This window comes from Schistocerca nitens, chromosome 5 (genome assembly GCF_023898315.1).
Source record: "Schistocerca nitens isolate TAMUIC-IGC-003100 chromosome 5, iqSchNite1.1, whole genome shotgun sequence".
NCBI classification, from domain to species: domain Eukaryota; kingdom Metazoa; phylum Arthropoda; class Insecta; order Orthoptera; family Acrididae; genus Schistocerca; species Schistocerca nitens.
The window spans coordinates 665,849,661-665,873,923 of record NC_064618.1 but is presented as its reverse complement, the minus strand read 5'-3'; the positions used below and the strand labels follow the sequence as shown (position 1 = coordinate 665,873,923).

Genomic DNA, 24,263 nt, shown 5'->3' with positions numbered 1-24,263 from the left:
TGGATTTGTTCTGACACAACGCCCTTACTCCGGGCCTTATGGTGTGGGGTGCGATACGTTATAGCTCTCGCTCACGTTTGGTGTTCCTGGATGGGACGCTAATCAGCGCTCGGTACGTGCAGAGTGTTGTTAGCACCGTTCTTGTTCTGTTCTTGCAACGGGAAGGTGACGTGCTGCTCCATCTCGATAATGCCCGCCCACACACTGTCAATGAACTCCAAGTGCTCTGCAAGACGAACAGCAACTTCCCTGGCCAGCAGGATTTCCGGAATTTTCTCCAATCGAGCACTTGTGGGATACGATGTGTCGAGAAGTGGCTCATGCGACTCGTCAACCAAGACAACTTATAGAACTACGTGAACAGGTCGAGCAGGCGTGAATAATTATCCCTGGACAGTATTCCCCGTCTGTACGGTCGACTTGATGCCAAAATCAGCGCCTGCATTGGCGCCCGTAGAGGCTACATTATGTACTAATATGGATGTAATGATAATTAAATCAAGACGCTAAGCTGCCGACAGGCGTTGACATACATCAACGGGAACAGTTGAAAATGTGTGCCCCGACCGGGACTCGAACCCGGGATCTCCTGCTCACATGGCAGACGCTCTATCCATCTGAGCCACCGAGGGCACAGAGGATAGTGCGACTGCAGCGATTTATCCCTTGCACGCGCCCCGTGAGACCCACATTCCCAACTTAATGTCCACACACTACATTCGTAGTGTCCCCGCACACTACACTCATTACTCGCGGCAGACAATCTTACCGAGTCCCGTAAGGCTGCGTTCACACTGCCGGCCTGGCCGGGCCGGGCTGACGAGTACTGCCTCGGCTCATGCCTAGCCAGCTCAGGCCGACGTGTAGTGCATTCACACTGCGCGCCGCGGCGAGCCGGGACGGCGAAAAGGGGGAAAATCCACTTCTCCGATTTTCATGTTTTAAAAATTCTTAGCGGTATATAAGACTTCGCCACATCGTTTTATGAACTTATTTTTTCCTTAAAAGCGTTACTTACGTCGTGAAAAAAGAAAAAGTCTACTTTTCGTTTCACGTGATTTCTTAGTTTCGTAACGCTTCCCGACCGATTTTGAAGAAAGTATGCGGCTAAAAAATCTGACTTTAGTATACGTGGTAGAGTAACATCTTAGCTTCGTATTGAATCATTTATCTTTCCATATTTCTTAACAGTCATTGTGAAATGATGCTATTTGTCAACGTTGTGCACTTGATTTACAAATCTTTTAGTGAAAAAGTTATGTAGCGGGTAGCTTACTGTTAGATCCGTTTTAGACCATACATTGTTGGGAATGAAATGTAGCTAAAAGTACCAAAAAGTTTTTGAAATGATAACGATACTGATATCTGTCTCTGGTCACAAGTAATGCGAGCTATTCAGTGGCGTCAGTGCCGCGTCCGCAAGTCACGGAGTTCGCGCGGTTACAGCTTGGTTTAGTACATGTACAGGTAGAAGTGTCAATGACATAGGTCTGATAAAATTTGGCGTAAAACTAATCACAAAAATAAACTGGCGATTTGTGATACGTTTACTGCAGAAACTGAAGCGCAATTCTGTAGTCTCGTTGTCTACTTTGACAGAAAAAGTAACGGAGAGTTAATGAAACTACTGTAGATCGACACAAATGTGCGTTTCATTGTTCTTCATTGTTTTTTTTTCTTCCTTGGCGGGCTGCGCTGCACTGTCAAGGTAATCCCCACTCTTTGGCTAAATGGCTGTTAATTGCCGAAGGCCAAATAAATAAATTTAAAAAATCCCCACCCTTCGACAGCTGACAAGCAAGTCAGTAGAAAACGCAGCTGCAGTCAACAGTTGCTCGCCTTTAGCTAGTCTGTGCTGTCGTGTAGAACAATGTCTTCATTCTTTTATTTGTATTGTTTTGACTCTGCAGTATTACAGAATGAATCATAATACATTTCAGTATGTGCTGCAGAACATTCAAGACAAAATTACGAAACAGAACACAAATTTTCGCAGAAGTATAACAGCAGAAGAAAAATTGTGTATAACGATAAGGTAAGATTCGTTAGTACACACTTTTTGGTTTGCAGTAGAACTTTGTGCAGCATTCACTACCTCCAATTAATTGTAGTCATGATTTTGTATTTCAAATTTCACAAACGCTTACCTCTCAGGGGAAGAGAGTTTATGGGACTCCTGAGAATCATTAGTAACTAATTAGCTTCGTCATTTTGGGTAATGTCTTGCTGCGCCTTCAACGAAGAATCGCAGAAACACTCCTTCAGAATTTTCCAACTATTTTCTTCTTTTTTCTTCATGATGCAGCGCTTGGCAGTGGTGATGGTTCATCATGTGGAGCCACGGATGACCTCACAGAATTCTTTTCATTGCCTTGTAAGATAGACAGATTGATAGGCGAAGAGTTTTGAGATAATGCCCTTTGACTCAGTGGTTCTACTTCCACTGGTTAGGAACTGTGCATAGCTCTTGGAACTTAGGAAAATCATATGACAGAACAAAGCCCGAGTGGAATTTCATTTTAATATACTATTCCCTGGATCACGAGACTTTATTTTGCCAAGTTATACAAGTTATTCTCTGTAACTGTCTCTCAGGTCTTTGCATTTCGATTTCATTATTTTAATTGAAGGAATATAGAAGGGTGCAAGAAAATGTCTCTTCAGTTATTTATTGTTGTATAACTATGAAATGACAAGGAATAAGCAAATATCTACTGTGCAAACAAAACTGTAAAAACTTCGCCCAACACCACATTTGAGTAACACATTTTACGATTTTTTTTCTCAGGTATCTGTCCACTGGCATCTCCTTTCATGCACTAGCATCGTCATTCCGATTAGGAGTGTCCACCGTATCAGTGTTGGTGAAAGACGTTTGTATGGCCATATGGGAGTCACTTGCTCCCATTCATTTACCAACGCCAACTGTTTCTCGATTTAAAGAAATTGCCAGTGAAATGCATACGAGATGGGGATTTCCAAACTGTGTTGGATGTATAGACGGGAAGCACATACGTGTCCAATGTCCTAAACTTTCTGGCAGCATGTTTTACAATTACAAACAGTATTATTCGATTGTACTCCAAGCAGTTGCTGATGCAAATTACAAATTTATAGATGTAGATATTGGTGCCTACGGTAAACAGTCTGATGCAGGCGTGTTTAAAGAAAGTATGTTATATAAGAAACTTACAAATAGGGAGTTGTTATTACCGCTACCTACAAGACTTGAAGGAATGTGTCAGGAACTACCGTCCGTCATTTTGGGAGATGAAGCTTACCCCTTATTAGAGAATTTGACGAGACCTTTTCCTCGCAGAAATTTGGACAACGAGAAGATTCTATACAATGATATGCATTCCAGAGCAAGAAAAGTTGTTGAATGAGCATTTGGTATAATGACCAATAAATGGAGACTACTGAGGAAGGAAATTCAAAAATAGCTGTGAGCACTATGGGACTCAACTGCTGTGGTCATCAGTCCCCTAGAACTTAGAACTACTTAAACCTAACTAACCTAAGGACATCACACACATCCATGCCCGAGGCAGGATTCGAACCTGCGACCGTAGCAGTCGCACGGTTCCGGACTGCGCGCCTAGAACCGCGAGACCACCGCGGCCGGCCGAGGAAGGAAATTGAAACATCCGTTGACTTAGCTGATCACATAGTCAAGAGCATTTGTCTACTTGACAATATTGTCATTGACAGAGAAGGATGCAATGTTGAAGCTGAAAAGTTTTGTAACAATGCTGATATGAAGACAGCTGGTGCCACATTCAACAGAAATTCCACATTACGTTAGAAAACTGTCAGGAACACTTTTGTTGAATATTTCGTTAAAAATGCAACTTAAAATAATTAAAAAATCTTTCAAAAATAAATTTTGGAATTGAAAGTACTTAGCTATTTACTTTATTTTTGTGTATCTCATTTCACTGTAAATAAGAGAAATAAAATTATAAAGGAAAATAATTTATATTTGTGCGTACTATCTGAAACACACTCCTTGGTTACTTCGTTCCATAATCTGGAAACTGTATCATTACTGAAACTTCCTGGCAGATTAAAACTGTGTGACCGACCGAGACTCGAAGTCGGGACCTTTGCCTTTCGCGGGCAAGTGCTCTACCAACTGAGCTACCGAAGCACGACTCACGCCCGGTACTCACAGCTTTACTTCTGCCAGGAGTGCTAGTTCTGCAAGGTTCGCAGGAAAGCTTCTGTAAAGTTTGGAAGGTAGGAGACGAGGTACTGGCAGAAGTAAAGCTGTGAGTACCGGGCGTGAGTCGTGCTTCGGTAGCTCAGTTGGTAGAGCACTTGCCCGCGAAAGGCAAAGGTCCCGAGTTCGAGTCTCGGTCGGGCACACAGTTTTAATCTGCCAGGAAGTTTCATATCAGCGCACACTCCGCTGCAGAGTGAAAATCTCATTCTGTATCATTACTGTCATACTAGCCGAATTTCTGATATCAAATTGATGGACACAAGTTTATGTCAAGTATGTTATTCTGCTTTCATTAAAGTAAGAACATCGCAAAAAGATGTCACAGACAACAGCTTATAGTAACGTGCCCACAGCATGACTTTACAATGCATTGTCATCGGGTAGGGACATATTTCCGTCCCTCAGTGACACTCATATCTGCCTCCATTTACAAGTAAATGCGAACTATTCAGTGGCGGCAATGCCGCGATCGCTGGCAAGCTACTGTTGTAAATGCATGTAGATTAAATAAATGAAATAAAAGTAATTTCGCGTGTTTCATTATAATAAACGTAATTTCTCCTCACTGATTGTGAAATGTGAGGTAACACCTTAAAATAAAAGACGTGTGCAGTCACACTTGTGATGAAAGCAGCAGGGCGACGTGTGACGCTTGTACTGCAGAAGCTGTAGTGCTGCTCCACAGGCTCGCGCCTGCTGTCGGCTCGCGCCGGCAATATTAAACACTCCGGAACGCCCTATACTTGCAATGTTAAAATAACGCTTATAAATTACATCTTTCCTCACAAAGTATTTGAGGTAGGAAGTTGAACTTTACAGATTATTTATTGGAATATGGGCTACAACTTCATACAGGGATTTTACAAAATTTTAGTTCAGTTATTAAAGATGATTTTTTTTTTCAATTGTAATGAAAATTCACAACATTTTTTTTTGCAATGTTTTATTTATATACTCAAAAATATACTGTTTTTTTGGAAAAAGGCTGTGTTAAATTATGCAGAAGGTACTGTGTAACATTTACTGAAAGTTTGAAACAAATATGTTTGGAAGATCCTTAGAAAACATGTGATTAGTATGAGAAAATAAAAGTTTTGGGAATCGAGCGACAAAGATTGGATTAACTTTTTAGTGCATTCCAGGTCCATAGGATGGATTATCTTCATCCTCTGCAAACTCCTCCTCCAGCTTCCTCTTGTTCCTCCTCCTGTTTACTCTTGCTTGTATTTCTAGACTCTTTACAGCCCTGTCTGCAGCCCGAAGGCGTTCCTTGTGTAAAGCAAGCATCGCTCGTACCATGTTAGAACCTATCTTCATTCCCATATTTCTAAATACCTTGCACCTTACAATGTTGCCATCATTGAAAGTCGCAACAGCATCATACACACCAAAGTGAAGTGTTTCTATTCCAACAAATACAGTCTTGGGGATTCTCGACCATATAACACTATTTACACTTTCATTGGGGTTTTGAGTTTTTCCGTGAATACACTTTTTCAACAGTTCAGGTGCTGCTAAGTCTCTGAAAATAGGTTTTATCACCTCCATTATTGCATGAGGCAGACTATGCTTATGAGTGTACACTTCACCAGTTAGCAATCCTTTGTTATATTTACACCAACTGTCTTCTTCTTTGGGACACAAGCTATGTTGGGGATTTTCATCGTCTTTATTGTTTACAGTAATAAAACATACCTTTGGCTTTCCAACATTTCTACTTTTCTTAAAAGCCTTCAGAGGATTTCTAATAACTTTACTTTTACTCATTATTATACTTCAACAAAAAAGAGACTCAAGAAACAGAATTAATTACGAATATTGTCGAGATAACGACAGAGTAAATAAACATGAAACAATCGACAATCACACCAGCGATATATATTGAACCATCACAGGTTAGCCACAACACATACTTTATCTCACATGACTAAAATGTACCTGATGAACACGGACGTTAATAATAACACCATTTGACAGCAGTTTAACAGCGCCACACTGGGTCACGCCCATGTAGAACACATTTCAAAAAAAAAAAATTTAAAAATAGTTGTAGTCTTCGGAATTGAATAAATTATATATCTATTAAAAGGTAATAGTCTGCAGATTCAGAAAACGCAAAAAGTAAAAACTGAAATTTTCATGATTTTGAGCCTTCCCGGAGTCCCTTAAACACTCCGGATGTCGCCGGCTCGGCTCCGGCAGGCTCACGCCGTGTCGGCGCGGCCCGGCCGCAATTCAAAACCATGTGTTTGATATGAAAGCGGCCGGCGGCCAGGCCAGGCTCGGCTCGGCCCGGCCCGGCCGGCAGTGTGCACGCAGCCTTAGTTCGGGTAACGCGTGTGCATCCGCACAGAAGAAGGAAGTCAATCGCCGGCTAGCCTTAAATACACTCGTGGAAATGGAAAAAAGAACACATTGACACCGGTGTGTCAGACCCACCATACTTGCTCCGGACACTGCGAGAGGGCTGTACAAGCAATGATCACACGCACGGCACAGCGGACACACCAGGAACCGCGGTGTTGGCCGTCGAATGGCGCTAGCTGCGCAGCATTTGTGCACCGCCGCCGTCAGTGTCAGCCAGTTTGCCGTGGCATACGGAGCTCCATCGCAGTCTTTAACACTGGTAGCATGCCGCGACAGCGTGGACGTGAACCGTATGTGCAGTTGACGGACTTTGAGCGAGGGCGTATAGTGGGCATGCGGGAGGCCGGGTGGACGTACCGCCGAATTGCTCAACACGTGGGGCGTGAGGTCTCCACAGTACATCGATGTTGTCGCCAGTGGTCGGCGGAAGGTGCACGTGCCCGTCGACCTGGGACCGGACCGCAGCGACGCACGGATGCACGCCAAGACCGTAGGATCCTACGCAGTGCCGTAGGGGACCGCACCGCCACTTCCCAGCAAATTAGGGACACTGTTGCTCCTGGGGTATCGGCGAGGACCATTCGCAACCGTCTCCATGAAGCTGGGCTACGGTCCCGCACACCGTTAGGCCGTCTTCCGCTCACGCCCCAACATCGTGCAGCCCGCCTCCAGTGGTGTCGCGACAGGCGTGAATGGAGGGACGAATGGAGACGTGTCGTCTTCAGCGATGAGAGTCGCTTCTCCCTTGGTGCCAATGATGGTCGTATGCGTGTTTGGCGCCGTGCAGGTGAGCGCCACAATCAGGACTGCATACGACCGAGGCACACAGGGCCAACACCCCGCATCATGGTGTGGGGAGCGATCTCCTACACTGGCCGTACACCACTGGTGATCGTCGAGGGGACACTGAATAGTGCACGGTACATCCAAACCGTCATCGAACCCATCGTTCTACCATTCCTAGACCGGCAAGGGAACTTGCTGTTCCAGCAGGACAATGCACGTCCGCATGTATCCCGTGCCACCCAACGTGCTCTACAAGGTGTAAGTCAACTACCCTGGCAGCAAGATCTCCGGATCTGTCCCCCATTGAGCATGTTTGGGACTGGATGAAGCGTCGTCTCACGCGGTCTGCACGTCCAGCACGAACGCTGGTCCAACTGAGGCGCCAGGTGGAAATGGCATGGCAAGCCGTTCCACAGGACTACATCCAGCATCTCTACGATCGTCTCCATGGGAGAATAGCAGCCTGCATTGCTGCGAAAGGTGGATATACACTGTACTAGTGCCGACATTGTGCATGCTCTGTTGCCTGTGTCTATGTGCCTGTGGTTCTGTCAGTGTGATCATGTGATATATCTGACCCCAGGAATGTGTCAATAAAGTTTCCCCTTCGTGGGACAATGAATTCACGGTGTTCTTATTTCAATTTCCAGGAGTGTATATGAAGATGGTATCTGTTCTTTCGGACATGTCTGAAAGAACAGATACCATCTTCAAATAATATGGATGTTTCGATGTGGGTGGTACCTCAGAACCGCTTGCGCTATTGATGTGTAAATATAATCATTTCACGTTCTCCGTGTGCACTATTGCAACAATAAATCTTGAGTGAACTGGAAAAGAGTGTACTAACATTTTCCGGCAGTGTGTTTCAATACCATTACTACTATCAAAATTAGCTCCGATGACTCGTAAGCTCCAACATTAGCCTAAATCATAACTGAGGCTACGACATATGAGGGGGTCTGTGACCACCGCTGGTATAGCTAAAGAAAATGCATTCTGCAAACCTCACGACATCTATAACTTTGATTATCGATTTCTGTGTGATGAATGGATATGAATGTTGTGCTAAAAAGTGCTGTTAGGAAACATCTGCAGGATATCAGCGATGTTTTGTGTTTAAAAAGATAAAACTGTTTGCTCACAATGTTTTCTATGTGCAAAAATATATGGACAGAATATTTACTCTAGAGAATTAACAGTTCTCAGTATTTCAGCGTAATGGTAGTTGTGTCTGAACTCATCAGCAGACCTCAACTCGTTTCGTAACAACATTTTTATTTTTACGAGTTCATTCTGTTATGAGCTGTTACGCCTTTACGTAATTGCATTTCCTACGCCCACACTCCTTTGTGTACTGAAATGACACTATCGTCGAGCGGACGCGAGAAACTGCTGTTTGCCCTCCGGCTTGCGATGCGGCAGATATCACTTGAATGAGCCTTAATGATACTTTGATGGCCCGCTTCGATGCGGCTGTTCGGGCCCATCAGGCTGTCCTGCCCACCGTGTTTTGATTTATGACGCTGTCGACACTGACGGACAGCGGCCGCACTGGAAACACGGCTGGTCCGACGCCAGCTGGGTGTTTGATTTCTCATCAGAGAGCGCCTCTCTGCTCTAAATTGTCCCTGCCGAGCGAGGCGAAATCTGAACACTTTATTATGGCTTGCTGCTGTGTGGCCACTAATGTAATTACGTGATTACGTATTTAATTTGCGGTTGGCGCAGTTGTCACTAACCGCATAGCAGAAATGTTAGATGTATATCAGACAAGGCAAGTTACGGCTATAATTGTTGATGTAGCGTAATGGACAATATGGGAGGCAGAAGTTGTAACTTATGGCCTCAGCCCCCACACGCGGTTTGCCCAGAGGCATTCGAGATGGAAAAAAATGCGGCAGCAATTTCAGCAAGTCTGCCGGCATCACAGAACAGGACGAGCTGTCGGTCGCTCGCCGTAGAAGCAACTTCTCGAGAAAAGCAATGGACGGTGTTTCGTCGGATAACAGTTCAGTTCTTGCACTGTGTTCAGTATTCGCTCGTCGTCGAAGTCTGAAACATCAGAGGAAGTGGTGAATCCACACTAAACGTAATTTCACGTCAACAAAACCGAAACTTCATTCTTGTATGTCTGACTACCACACCGCGCTCAAATCCCCGTTGTACAGCCGCGTTCCAAAGTGTCAAGAGTGTACCGAGAACACCAAATTTCACGCATTGCCTCTCTCAACGGACAACACAGTGGCCTACGCCCTGCCGGCCGCTGTGGCTGAGCGGTTCTAGGCGCTTCAGTCTGGAACCGCGCGACTTCTACGGTCAAAGGTTCGAATCCTGCCTCGGGCATGGATGTGTGTGCTGTCCTTAAGTTAGTTAGGTTTAAGTAGTTCCAAGTCTAGGGGACTGATGACATCAGATGTTAAGTCCCATAGTGTTTAGAGACATTTGAACCAGCCTACGGCCTTCACTGTACGACCGAGAGCAGCGGTGTTTGCTTAGAGCTGACAGTGCGAACGAAAAAGCAGCTCTACGTGAAATAACCCAGAAATCTATGTGGGACATACGACGGACGTATCCGTTAAGACAACGCGGCGGAACTTGGTTTTAATGGGCTAAGGCAGCACGCCATCGCCTGTGGCGTCTCTCTTGGGTTTGTGACCGTGTCGGTGGGAATCTAGACGACTGGAAAACCGTGCCCTGGTGAGATTAGTCCCGATTTCAGTTGGTAAGAGCTGATGGTAGGGTTAGAGTGAGAGGCAAGCCCCATCAAGCCATAGACCCAAGTTGTCAGCAAGCCCTGTACAAGCTGGTGATGACTTCATAATTGTATGGAGGACTTCATGAATTTTTATGCATGACAATGCGCCATAACACCAGGCCACAACTGTTCGCGACAGGTTTGAAGAACATTCTGGACACCTCCAGGGTATGATTAGCCCACCCGTCCAACAGTTATGGGGTATCATCGAGAGGTCAGCTCGTGCACAAAATTGTGCACCGGCAACACCTTGGCAATTATGGACGACTACAGACGCAGCATGGCCCAGTTGTTCTGCAGGCGACTTCCAAACAACTTGTTGAGCCATGCCACGCCGAATTGCTGCACTACACATGGTAAAAGATGGATCGACACGATATGAGGAGGTGTCCCATACTTTTTCACATCAGTGTACAGTGAAGACTGATATTTCTAAAGCAAATATCGGATCTGGAATTTTTGTTTTCGATTCTTGTAGAGGCTGTGGCATTTAGTGTAGCGATTACTGTTTCACATACATTCATGAAGGAGGCTATGACCATGAAGGACATTCTAATTTCTTGAAAGCATCTTATCTGGAGTATCGAATCTGTTGACAATAGTGTTAGAATGCAGCATGTTGTGTACGTCACAATAATTATCTGACATCTACTGATGGTTACTATTTTGAGGACATTCATGATACATTCGTGACAAATACACTACTGGCCATTACAATTGCTACATCAAGAATAAATGCAGATGATAAACGGGTATTCATTGGACAAATATATTATACTATAACTTACATGTGATTACATTTTCACGCAATTTGGGTGCATAGATCCTGAGAAATCAGTACCCAGAACAACCACCTCTGGCCGTAATAAAGTCCTTGATACGCCTGGGCATTGAGTCAAACAGAGCTTGGATGGCGTGTACAGGTACAGCTGCCCATGCAGCTTCAACACGATACCACAGTTCATCAAGAGTAGTGACTGGCGTATTGTGACGAGCCAGTTGCTCGGCCACCATTGACCAAACGTTTTCAATGGGTGAGAGATCTGGAGAATATGCTGGCCAGGGCAGCAGTCTAACATTTTCTGTATCCAAAGAGGCCCGTACAGGACCTGCAACATGCGGTCGTGCATTATCCTGCTGAAACGTAGGGTTTCGCCGGGATCGAATGAAGGGTAGAGCCACGGGTCATAACACAACTGAAATACAACGTCCACTGTTCAAGTTGCCGTCATTGCGAACAAGAGGTGACCGAGACGTGTAACCAATGGCACCCTATACCATCACGCCGGGTGATACGCCAGTATGGCGATGACGAATACACGCTTCCAATGTGCGTTCACCGCGATGTCGCCAAACACGGATGCGGCCATGATGATGCTGTAAACAGAACGTGGATTCATCCGAAAAACGACGTTTTGCCATTCGTGCACCCAAGTTCGTCGTTGAGTACACCATCGCAGGCGCTCCTGTCTGTGATGCAGCGTCAAGGGTAACCCAGCCACGGTCTCAGAGCTGATAGTCCATGCTGCTGCAAACGTCGTCGAACTGTTCGTGCAGACGTTTGTTCTCTTGCAAACGTCCCCATCTGTTGAGTCAGGGATCGAGACGTGTCTGCACAATCCGTTACAGCCATGCGGATAAGACGCCTGTCATCTCGACTGCTAGTGATACGAGGCCTTGGGATCCACCACGGCGTTCCATATTACCCTCCTGAACCCACCGATTCCATATTCTGCTAACAGTCATTGGATCTCGACCAACACGAGCAGGAATGTCGTGATACGATAAACCGCAATCGGGATAGGCTACAATGCGACCTTTATCAAAGTCGGAAACGTGATGGTACGCATTTCTCCTCCTTACACGAGGCATCACAACGACATTTCAGCAGGCAACGCCGGTCAACTGCTGTTTGTGTATGTGAAATCGGTTGGAAGCTTTCCTCATGTCAGGACGTTGTAGGTGTCGCCACCGGCGCCAACCTTGTGTGAATGCTGTGAAAAGCTAATCATTTGGATATCACAGCGTCTTCTTCCTGTCGGTTAAATTTCCCGTGTGTAGCACGTCATCTTCGTGGTGTAGCAATTTTAATGGGCAGTAGTGTATCTTGGTATTCACAAACTCCATAGTCTATTGAGCTCGAAACAATGATACCCAAACGCTCGTCCTTAGTGCGTTGTCGCCGTTGAGCAGACCAAACAAGCGACTGTTCCAGTCCCTCCCATATGACTGGCGCTTCTGCTTTAGACTAGTCTGCGGAGGTGTGGTCTTGAGAGGCGCTTTCTTTCTCCTGTCTTTGGATTTGCCCTTGTGCAAACACATAACACAATGGACTGTCCTTCTTGTCCTTCAGGTGGCTAACAGCAGTAGTGCATGCTGTTGTGGCATCGGCTCGAGCGTGCCCCAAGTTGGTCGCCAGTGGTAGGCACTGTAATACTGCTCCCTCAGCGCCCTGCACGTTGCAAACTACCTTACTTTTGCCCGGCTTGCTCAACATAGAACCTTTGAGGCAGCACTTTTCGACGTACATGACAACAAGGAGCGCTACCTGTTACAACGGCGATCGAATGAGAACAGGGTAGAACAGAATGAGATTTTCACTCTGCAGCGGAGTGTGCGCTGATATGAAACTTCCTGGCAGATTAAAACTGTGTGCCGGACCGAGACTCGAACTCGGGGCCTTTGCCTTTCGCGGGCAACAGCTCTACCGAGTTACCCAAGCACACCACTCACGCCCCGTCCTCACAGCTCTACTTTCGGCAGTACCTCGTCTCCTACTTTCCAAACTTCACAGAAGCTCTCCTCGCAGTAGACACGAGGTACTGGCGGAAGTAGAGCTGTGAGGACGGGGCGTGAGTCGTGCTTGGGTAGCTAAGTTGGACGCCGGCACGGTAGCTCATCGTGTTCGGTCAGAGGGCTAGCGGCCCTTCTGTGATAGAAAAACAGAGTTAATGGATCAACAACGAACTGAAACTGGTGTCTTTCGACGTCCGCCCAGAGTAGATACAACGAACGAAAACGAACAAAATGAGACAAAAAAAAAGTTGGTAGAGCAGTTGCCCGCGAAAGGCAAAGGTCCCGAGTTCGAGTCTCGGTCCGGCACAAATTTTTAACCTGCCAGGAAGTTTCGAGAACAGAGTACTTGTAATTAAACTTTCGCTACTTGAGGGGGCCCCCATGAAAAACGCGTGTTCGTAGTACGTGAAACTTCGTGGACACATTCTAAGGATATGCGGAAGAGAAATAACGAATAACCCATTGAGAGAAGCGCATTTTAATTTCCACACGAGATGGTAACATTTCCTAATCGCGTACCACGTTTTCATTGCAGGTTACAATCGTTGCTCAATATGATCATCATCAACCCGCGACAGCCTGGAATCGCACTAGACCTAACTCAACTGCTGCCTGAAACATCTCAGGTGGGATGTTGGCTACGTCCATCACTACGCTTATCTTCAACCTCCGTGTGTTAGTGACCCTTTCCTTCATGTAACCCCACAGCTAGAAATCACACGGGTTCTTTCTCTGCCCCGTGATCACTGGGTGTTGTGTGATGTCCTTAGGTTAGTTAGGTTTAAGTAGTTCTAAGTTCTAGGGGACTGATGACCATAGCTGTTAAGTCCCATAGTGCTCAGAGCCATTTGAACCACACGGGTTCAAATCTGGTGATCTTGGTGGGTTTGCAGTTTGCAACGATCTGGCAGTGATTACATTTTCTCCAGATGTGTTACGGAGTAGCCGAGGGACCTACGAAGAATGTGAGGTGGAGTTCCATCGTGCATCAATACAACTGAGTGTAAAGCATCTCTCTGCTGTCTCGAGCGTGTGCCGTTCACGCTGCAAGCCCTTGGTCCTTAGGGTCCGAGTTTCTCAAAGAAACACAGGCCAGTCATGACATTTGCCGTGAAGCCACACCACACACTGAGGCATTCATTATGCAGGGAAACTTTGCATTGGCGATCCCACAACGTGAGAGTTGTGAGTGTTCACTGTCCCAGTAAGAGTTAAGTGTGCTTCATTATTCCCAAAATATTACAATGGTACATGTCGTCAATTACAGCCGTTGCAGGAAACGTAAGAGCAAAGTCTACTCCAATATCTGCGTCACTTGGCAAAGGTTGGCTGGTAATACGAAGTTCGTACGGATACCATTTCACTGTTGTTCACAACACTTTTCCAATGGTGGATCATGGACTGTGCAGCTGCCGCGACACGGCTTCGTACACTGTTAGAAGATCGCACATTGTATTCAGCATTCTCAGCCACGGCAAGAGTAACGCCAACAGTTTGTGGCGCAATTGGCCCTCAGCCTCTTCCAGGAGTAATTACCAAATCGCCAGGTAATTCAAACTTTCAAATCGTCTTCTTCAACTCCGGTGCGGAAACCGGACTCTCTCTATTCCTGGAATGTGGCGATAACCACAAAGAGCAGCAGCACTGTTGCTGTTATTTTGACAAAACAACTTTACGAGTAAAGCCCTGCTCACCTTGTCCAGATCCGTGTTGACTGTTGGGGGTTGGGTTGTTTGGGAGAGGAGACCAGACAGCGAGGTCATCGGTCTCATCGGATTAGGGAAGGACGGGGAAGGAAGTTGGCCGTGCCCTTTCAAAGGAACCATCCCGGCATTTGCTTGGAACGATTTAGGGAAATCGCGGAAAACCTAAATCAGGATGGCCGGACGCGGGATTGAACCGTCGTCCTCCCGAATGCGAGTCCAGTGTGCTAGCCACTGCGCCACCTCGCTCGGTCTCCATATTGACTGTCTGCAGTTGTAATGCGCACTGATGCTCGGTTTTCGACGCTGCGTCGCCGTAACCAATACGGGTGCGCAACGGTAAGCCATGGCAGTAACACTACCAACAACGCAAATCCTGTTGCGCACAGTATGAACACCATTCGTATGAAGTTGGGTACCTATACGGTAAATACTGTAATTTCCCGTCTACACTGCGCATGGGGGCTTAATTATATATAATGCAAATAATTTTGATTTTAGTAGCTGAATGTCCGGCTACGAAGTCTCGTAACCGGTTGGCCCTGACTAGTATTAGTACGCAATCTGACTGCATAAAATAACAACCAAGAATGAAAGGAAATTTCCGTTAACACAATTAATTAATTAATTAAGTCCCCAGCAACTATAAAGCTACGAAACAAAAACTACGAACAACAAAGCACAAGTGTAACTGTTCTGTGTGTGGAAGTGTGATTCAACGTACACATCTGGCACGGTTCTTCCTCAAAAAGACAAGATATTTTAAATACCATTTACACTGAATTAATTAAATAAAACTGAAATACTATACCTGCACATAGAAACCAGAATTACACTCTAATACATGAACACAAGCCAGATGCTTTGTTGACTGAACCTGTGACCAAGAGGCATTATTGTTTAAGACATTTGAAATAACAATAAAAAAATTTATTACCTTCATATATATTGACGAAACATACACTCTGATCATTACAACATCCGCAATCGAACAGCATCGGCTGTCTCGTCCATCAGAACAACTGCATACAACATGCTCACAACTAGTCACGGCTACATCGGAACTCCTACTGCCCACTTCTCCATATGCACTCTCCACGACGACTTCTCGACAAGAACTCTCCACAAACACATCTCAACAAGCACTGCCAGTGGAGGCGGCTGAATAATACTCTTTGGCGCAATCTCTGGCGCTGTGACTCAGTGTAGCCACCTTTCAACTGACTCAAGTAGAATAATTTTAATTTTAGTATTTTATCCATCTTCAGCAACTGTATTTTTATTTATTGAAATATTCAGCAACCAGTTGCACAAAAGAAATTTTGTTTCCTCAACCGGTTTCAGGCACCTTGAGCCATTCTTCAGACGGCCGTACAGAAAAAGTATGTACCACGAATAGGTGAAGTTAAATGCTGTAGATGTAAATGTTACAGTTCAGAACGAAAAGTTTAAAATTTTTTTTTAAGTTTAAAGATAAGAAATGGCGCATACGTGTAACTTATTTTAGAGTGTAAAAAATAAGATGCATGCGGCATGTCACAATGAAAACAATGAACAACATGAAATACAATAACGAATCCATTAATGTAGGAAGATATTGTAAATGCTTACATTAGACTCATAGTGCCTCTACAGAAACTATATGAGGAACCCAAACAACAACTGCAGACATCATTCGAGAACTGGGGCTGATGAAGTGCGTATCTGAAAGTAGTTCTCAGGGTGGGGGTAAAAGCACGATAAAATAATAAAACAAAGCATAAATGAAAATATAAGTGTGAATAACCAGCATATAAGTAATATGTAAGAAAATTAATGAAGAAAAGAAAGTTAATATCAATGGCAAGTGGCGCTTTGGACGGGAAATTTGGGAACTAATCTCAGCAGCTTTAGGAGTACAGCAGAATACTGTATATATCGTATTTTTGACGCAAATAGTGAGATAGTTATGAGTATGTACTATTTTTTATCTTTAAATTTTTTAAATTTTTAATCTTTTCAACCACTCTGCACATCCGAGCTTCTTGCACAGCGGTAGATAGCTTGCACTGGGGACTCGTTTGTCGTCACTCGACGGTAGACTTGTCCTGGTGTCCTGCAGCCGGCGCCGTGCTGCGCTTCAACTCCAGTCCTGACTTCGACCTCAGCTGCAGCAGCGTTAGCCGGCTTCCTCCACAGTCGCCACAGGCTGCTAGACGCAGTCACGGGGCTGCTAACAGTGGTTAGCGTGATGCTCTCGGATGTTGAACTGGATTCAGTTTGGTGGGGTCCTTCAGCACAAGTCAACGTCTAGCACAGTGGTAGTCAACCTGGTCCGCCGGCAGCTGTGGCCGAGAGATTCTAGGCGCTTCAGTCCGGAACCGCGCTACTGCTGCGGTCGCAGGTTCGAATCCTGCCTCGGCCACGGCTTCCTGTGATGTCCTTAGCTTAGTTAGGTTTAAGTAGTTCTAAGTTCTAGGGGACTAATGACCCCAGATGTTAAGTCCCATATTGCTTATAACCAATCAACCTGGTCCCTAACGCCCACTAGTGGGCGTCCTTCCTTCCATGGCGGGCGCTACGCATCTAAAAACATTTTCATTAGGTTTTCATACAAAGTATTTGCTCAGTAACTGTTTTTAAATGTTTGACTTCTTGCAAGTCTGATTTATATATTTTTAGGAGTTACTTCCCTACTTTATAAATCATCATTACTGTAGAACCGACGAGCAGTTAGAAATACAAAAGTGGACGGTAGGCAAAAAAGGTTGACTACTCCTGCTCTAGCACTTCGTCGTCTCTGGTGATCCAGGGTTCGAAACAGACTACTCCGCGTTCGGCTTGCCGCCTCCCATGTTGCCGAGAGCACAGGCCGTTTGTAGGGATGGGAAAAACAGACCGGTTAAAACTGATACCGGTATTTTAGTTCTGAATAACCGATATTTGTCGGGATTTGTTTGGCCTCGATTATAACAGGTTAATTTCATTAATAGCTGGGTAAAAACCTGACAATTCAATTTGGCATAGTGGCTGTGCTAAAATTTTAAATTTTAAATGAAACTTTTTTTAAAAAAACGAGTGATATTTATTCGTAAAATTGCCATTGCTTTGAAATATTGGATTTTTTGTAGGATATCGGGAACAGTAATCAGCACTATTTTAATAACAACGCCTATAGTCAGAAATCAGCAGCAAATACATGACCGAAGATTGCAGGATTGCAGACACAATAACATACCTGTCCCGTCTGGCGTGGCCTATTAGGCAGTACATGTGTACTTTCAGCGTGCATGTTTTCCCCCTACCTGGTCAATATGGCAGATTCTCGTTGTCGTCCTCGGACAGCGATTGATTTGTAGGATGGCACCATCCCTAGTTTGGAAGTATTTTACGAATGTTATACTTGCTTTAAAATGTTAAAAACTAGAAGAAGCACAACGAACACGAAGTCGTATAAAGAGAAGACATGCACAATGTTGCTTGGGAGAGAAGCTACATTCGACCGATATATCTGTAATTTTATTGGCTTGCTGTAAACTTGGGATAATAACTGAACCCTTCATTTTATGGTCGGTTCAGAGTTAAAAGTTGGTGCCATCAAAAAGTGACGTGGAGGTCATCAGCTTCTGACTTTTGGCTCTCGCTCTCGCCACGCTTGTTTCTTTCACCTTCGCTATCTTTGCTGGAGACAGTGAGACCAATTTCCGCCGCAGTCTCAACCCTGTATCGACCGTGATCTCCTACTCATTAGCCTTCATTAGAATTTTTCAGTCTTTGTTTAAAGTCTACGTTTATTACTGGAAGGAAGAACAATAAAAAGAACGAAAATCGGTAATTTGAGAAACCGGTAATTTTGAGCGGTTTTTATCAGTCAGGTTAAACGGAGATGAAAAGAGCCGGTGTAACTGGAAACCGGTTGTTTCAGCGACAATCGCCCTCCGTACCTGCTGGCCGCTTCTCCACGAAGGGACTGCTGCCGGCGCAGCAAGGCCGCGCCAGCCATATGCAGCCAGCTTGGCAGTCGTCACGTTCCGCCGCTGCAGGCACTGGCCGACTTTGCTGTATAAAATGAGCCGACAATAAAGACTGAGAGCATTTTCTTGCATCACCGTCGCCACTGACCCGCCATTACCCATTCCCTGAGGTCATCCAATACGAAATCCTGACGGTCAGGCTACCATCCTCTCATCCGTGGTTTACTACGCGGCGGTCAACAACGCGGGCCGCTACACTACAAGAAAATGGTTCAAATGGCTGTGAGCACTATGGGACTTAACTTCTGAGGTCATCAGTCCCCTAGAACTTAGAACTACTTAAACCTAACTAACCTAAGGACATCACACACACATCCATGCCCGAGGCAGGATTCGAACCTGCGACCGTAGCGGTTGTAACTGGGTAACCTCTTTCGATGCTAGTCAGTTGCCAGGATTAGCATTACTGCAAAGGGCATTTGATTCTAAAGCATTATGTCAGGTGAAAAACACTAAATAAATTACTTTTTCCCTCTTAACAACATGTGGGCAGGGTGGGTTCTTCCTTGGCTCGGGTATGAGGTTGAATGAAACAGCATTTTTACATAAGATAATTTTTATTGAAAGATTTGTACAATGGTTTCCTTACTGGATTGTTCTGCCTGGGAGAGCGGCAGCTGTGTCGTTTCCGAAGCCTTCTGCTGCGTGAGCGGCGGCGTCTGATTACGCCTGGCGGTGTGTATCTCGTGTCGCTGTTTCGCCCAGTTGACTGGAGACGCGCATCGTGAGGTGGCCCGTTTAATTATTGAGAACGAAGTCGTGAATCGGATGGTGATACCTGGGATGTGGCGTCCCAGTGTTTGTCTTCTCTATGCGGCCACATGTGTCAGTGTTGTGCGTCGGCCAGCGGAGCGGCGCGGCGGGGGAAGGCCAGTGTCCCGGACTCGAACAACGGACTCCAGCTTGCCGGTTGTCAGATCTTCATCACCGGCTCACAGGTGACTGCTGATGTGAGGCCGTCTCATCCCCGTCCTCACGAGTCACCCGGGTACGTAAAAATAAGTCTTCAAATACCTTCTGACTTCTGTCTTCTGGCGGCGAGGCTGCTGCTTGCTATTCCATTACAGTGGTGAACTTGGTGCTTCTGTGTACGATGTAGTCTCTTCCTGCATGACGGTCTTCAGCACCGACTGACTGTACTAGAACTGAACTCGAACCGAAACTGAGCTGAAAACTACTGTCGGGCCCGCTGCATCTCGTGTATTTATTTACTTCAGTTCACTGGAGGTGAACGACTTCACGGTCATTGCCTCTTCTGTAACGTTGAAAAGCTTCTCGAAGAATCTTCTTAATGTCGGTCATTGGCTCTTGGAATGTAAGCGAGGGCCTTCGATCACATGTGACAATTGAGAAACACGTGAGCCGGTCGGGCGATGCCCTGACGGCTGAATCGACAGCTTCCGCTTATGTGGGGAGGGCGATGGCTTCTCCTGAACGTGCTGACTTGCAAGCGCCGGCCGTTGCCACTCCTGCTCTGCCCGCTGTTTGCCAGTGTGTAACTCTTCTAAACTGAGTTATTCATTTATTTTCTAATTTCTACTTCACTTCACATTGACTTCACTAATTTATTTACCTATCCTAAGTATCACTCAACACGGTCGCGCAGTTCCAGACTGTAGCGCCTAGAACTGCTCGGCCACACCGGCCGGCCGCTACAGTACAAAACAGTATTAGTTAGTAGTCGTATGCAGTAGGACATTAAATTGAATTTCTGACACAATCAGTTTAATATTCCCAAAGTCGACATAACTGTCTTGAGAGATTCAGCAACTGTTTACATAATTAAGATAGTTCCCATTTATTGTTCCATCTCTGTTGTACATTTTAATTAGATTACATGTTTCGAGCATTCTAGATTATCTTCAGGTCTAAGTAGTTGCGTCAGCAACCCGTCTTGTCTATTCAGAACCAGTACTCCTATATGTGCTTCTGAGCAGACGAGACTGGTTGCTGAGAGTACAGCACTCTGAGATGTGATTGTGAGTAGACAAGATGGGTTTCTGACGCTACTGCTTCGATCCGGAGATGATCCAGAGTGATCTAAATATGTAACATAATTAAAAATTCCCAGCAGAAACAGAACAAAGAATGAGAATTATCTCAGTTTAATATTCATTCAACAGCAACTTCAACCGTTCATTTGAGGAAAATAAGCAGAATTGCTGTCTTGCTGTAGTGTCACTACTTCGTTCATTAAATGGTGGTATGTTCCTATAGGACCAAACTGCTGAGGTCATAGGGCCCTAGGATTACACTAACATTAACTTACGCTAAAGACACCCCCCCCCCCACACACACACACACACGTGCCCCACGCCCGAGGGAGGACTCGAACCTCCAACTGGTGGAGCCGAACGAACCATGGCAAGGCGCCCAAGACCGCGGGGCTACGCCTCGCGACCTTCCTTAAGTGCGACATTGATTTGAAAATGATCATTTTATGTGATTGAAACAGATTGTGTGTGTAAACCTATGCGAACACCTTCATCTCTCTCGTCCTTCTCCTTTCTTCCTTCATAGTCGTTGCAAGCACGACTTCACGATCGAACATGCATCACTGAAAGGTTTGTTAAGTTGGCTCGTCGCATAGTGCACGCTCCTGTATACCATGACCGCAGTGTTAACTACAGCATAATACAGGTTATATGCTTTAGAGCGTATTACCAAATACATTGGAGACTAAAGACACGGTGTGGCCGAGCGGTTATAGGCGCTACAGTCTGGAACCGCGCGACCGCTACGGTCACAGGTTCGGATCCAGCCTCGGGCATGGATGTGTGTGATGTCCTTAGGTTAGTTAGGTTTAAGTAGTTCTAAGTTCTAGGGGACTGATGACCTCAGACGTTAAGTCCCATAGTGCTCAGAGCCATTTGAACCATTTCAACTAAAGACATGCCCTAAGCAGGTGCAGAGCACCTGATTTAGAGGACAGCCATCTCACGATTGGTCAGACCTCCAACTAGGCATTTTAAAAATTTACATTCGGCGTGAATATAAAAGCAGATCTAACTTCCAAACCACTCAAAGAGACCACATTCTCAAACTACGAGACAATGAAGCTAAAACATATTGCGAAACAATATAATCCATTAATGCGGACTATTCAGATAGCATTAACTTCCAAAGCATTCAAAGCTACTTCTTAATAAATTAAAATTATAAACTAAGTAAACTCAGTTTAAACTGAGGGCAATGAATGTTGCTAAACTACACAGATACTACATATTTACTCCAGATGTCAGAAGATCTTTCCTGCTTGCTCTTGCTTTCACTGTCACATAAAAATAATATATTAACATATATTCTATATTACAGTTAAACAATATTTTTATAATCTGATGTAAAAACAAATAAGGTCGTTTCTTACGAACACTATCTTTGCAATGTGCTTGAAGAACAGTTTGGCGTTTTTCCGACTGCGTATAAACGGACGAATACCAAAATGCCTAATAGGAATAGTATAGTGGTTGCAGTCAGCAGCAGTTGTAACAGTATTTGAGTTGATTTATTTGTCTTTGCTCAAAAAGCTGACACAGGCAGACGGTGAGTGAGACTTAGCCTCGGGGACAAGAAGCTGTCTCACTGCCAGCTACTAGGAATGGAGAACTTTAAGGTATAAAAATCAGGACAGCGATAGCTGAGATGCCAGAGACGTTTACACAGCTGAAACGTTATCCCAGAGACGAGCCTCCTCCCGGCAAACAGCAGGCAGAGTCGAAACCCTCGTGTGTTTACAGTGCTAACGAGCACTGCCACCGAAATTCCTTGCAACCTGAGTAGAAGCTTCTTCTGTTGTACGTTAAACACAATGTTTGCCTGTACGATAAACACACTGTTTGACCGAGGAGAAGTCCTGAAGACAAACGGGGTTGCAAGAAAGGTACTTCAGTACGAGCTTCAGTGGACTGGAAATAACAGCCAACCAGTTGCAAATTACAGGTTCATTGACACTTGATCATGGTTTCGACAGTTTTGAAACTGTCTTCTTCAGAATGTATTGTACGTAGACTAATATATTATCTGTATCCAATGTTGGAAGTTATTGAGTCTGTTTAGTACAAGTGCATGTCCATCCGCATAACCACCATTTAAAACACACGCACATGTACTAAACAGAGTCATTGACTCCCACATTGGATATTGATAATTAATTCTACGTACGACACCATCTGAAGAAGACAGTTTTAAAACTGTCGGAACCATGGTCAAGGTTTAACAAAACCCGAAATTAGCAACGGGCTGGCTGTTATTTCCAATCCATCGAAGCTTTCACTTACAGAGTTGCTGAAGCACAACCATGCTCAAAATTTTAGTAGTATAGTACATTATCACCGAGCATGGTAGCGTTATGGTTAGCACAATGGAAGACCACGGTTCAAACCCGCGTTCAGCCATCCAGATTTAGATTTTCCGTGATTTCACTAAATCGTTCCAGGCAAATGCCGGGATGGTTACATTGAAATTTCACGGTCGATTTCCTTCCCCATCCTTAAAAAATGGTTCAAATGGCTCTGAGCACTATGGGACTTAACATCTATGGTCATCAGTCCCCTAGAACTTAGAACTACTTAAACCTAACTAACCTAAGGACAGCACACAACACCCAGCCATCACGAGGCAGAGAAAATCCCTGACCCCGCCGGGAATCGAACCCGGGAACCCGGGCGTGGGAAGCGAGAACGCTACCGCACGACCACGAGATGCGGGCTCCCCGTCCTTGACGTGATCCGAACTTGTATTCCATCTGTAATGACGTCGATGTTGAGGGGACGTTCAACCCAATTTCCCTTCCTGTCTTAATACGTTATCAAGTGATAAGACTGTATAAACGATTTGTCAGGTAAGGTCAGTAGCGCTATCAGATTTCTGGCTGATGTGTTATTCTCTACCGGAGAGTGTGGTCATAGGACAACGCTAAGCAAATGCAGAAAGACGTAGACCTCATTTCCACCTGTTTTAAGAAATTGAATCTCTCTTTACGTGTGGATAAATGCAAGATAATGCCTGTAATAAAAAGAACCAGATGATACCCGATTACAACATTAGAGAAGAACATTTCCAGCGCGTCATATGTTAAAAATATTAGAAGCGACATGAAATCACTATCACGTACAAATCAGTGTTAGGCAATGCGAATGGAACACTTACACGAGGAGACCATACGTCAGTCCGATTATTTATGATATGTGAAACTGAGATCTCAATCCCAATATCCCAAAGTCGGTCGATCAGTTCTGAAAAGTTGTCGAGAAATTAGACTCCAAAATTTTCCATGGATCTGTAGCTCACTAAAATGAAAACGATTTTCTCGAGGGGGGTCATGAGACATGACAGATCAATCAGAAGGCTGATGACACAAAAACATGCGGATGAAGGGTACTTGCAATAGTCGCCGTTTGTTCATAATGTGAGTATATGACGCGGTCTAAAACACAGCAGATTGTAAGTATAAAAATTTTGCCATGAAATCGTGCAAACATACTGGCACACACAACAGTTTGAGCATATGTGCATATCAAACAGATAACTGTTGGTACATTCCAAAAATGAACTTTTTGCTCTGTACCAGAAAGATTGTGTGCCCAAGTGGAACTTGAAACCAGACCCTTACCTTT

At 45.0% G+C, this 24,263-nt stretch overlaps 1 non-coding gene across 1 annotated transcript; it reads right to left on the bottom strand.

Moving 5' to 3' along the window:
- Positions 1-558: 558 nt before the first annotated feature.
- On the bottom strand, positions 559-633 carry Trnat-ugu (transfer RNA threonine (anticodon UGU)). The gene has a single exon. It is a non-coding gene; the product is annotated as a tRNA-Thr (tRNA).
- Between the last annotated feature and the right edge of the window lie 23,630 nt (positions 634-24,263).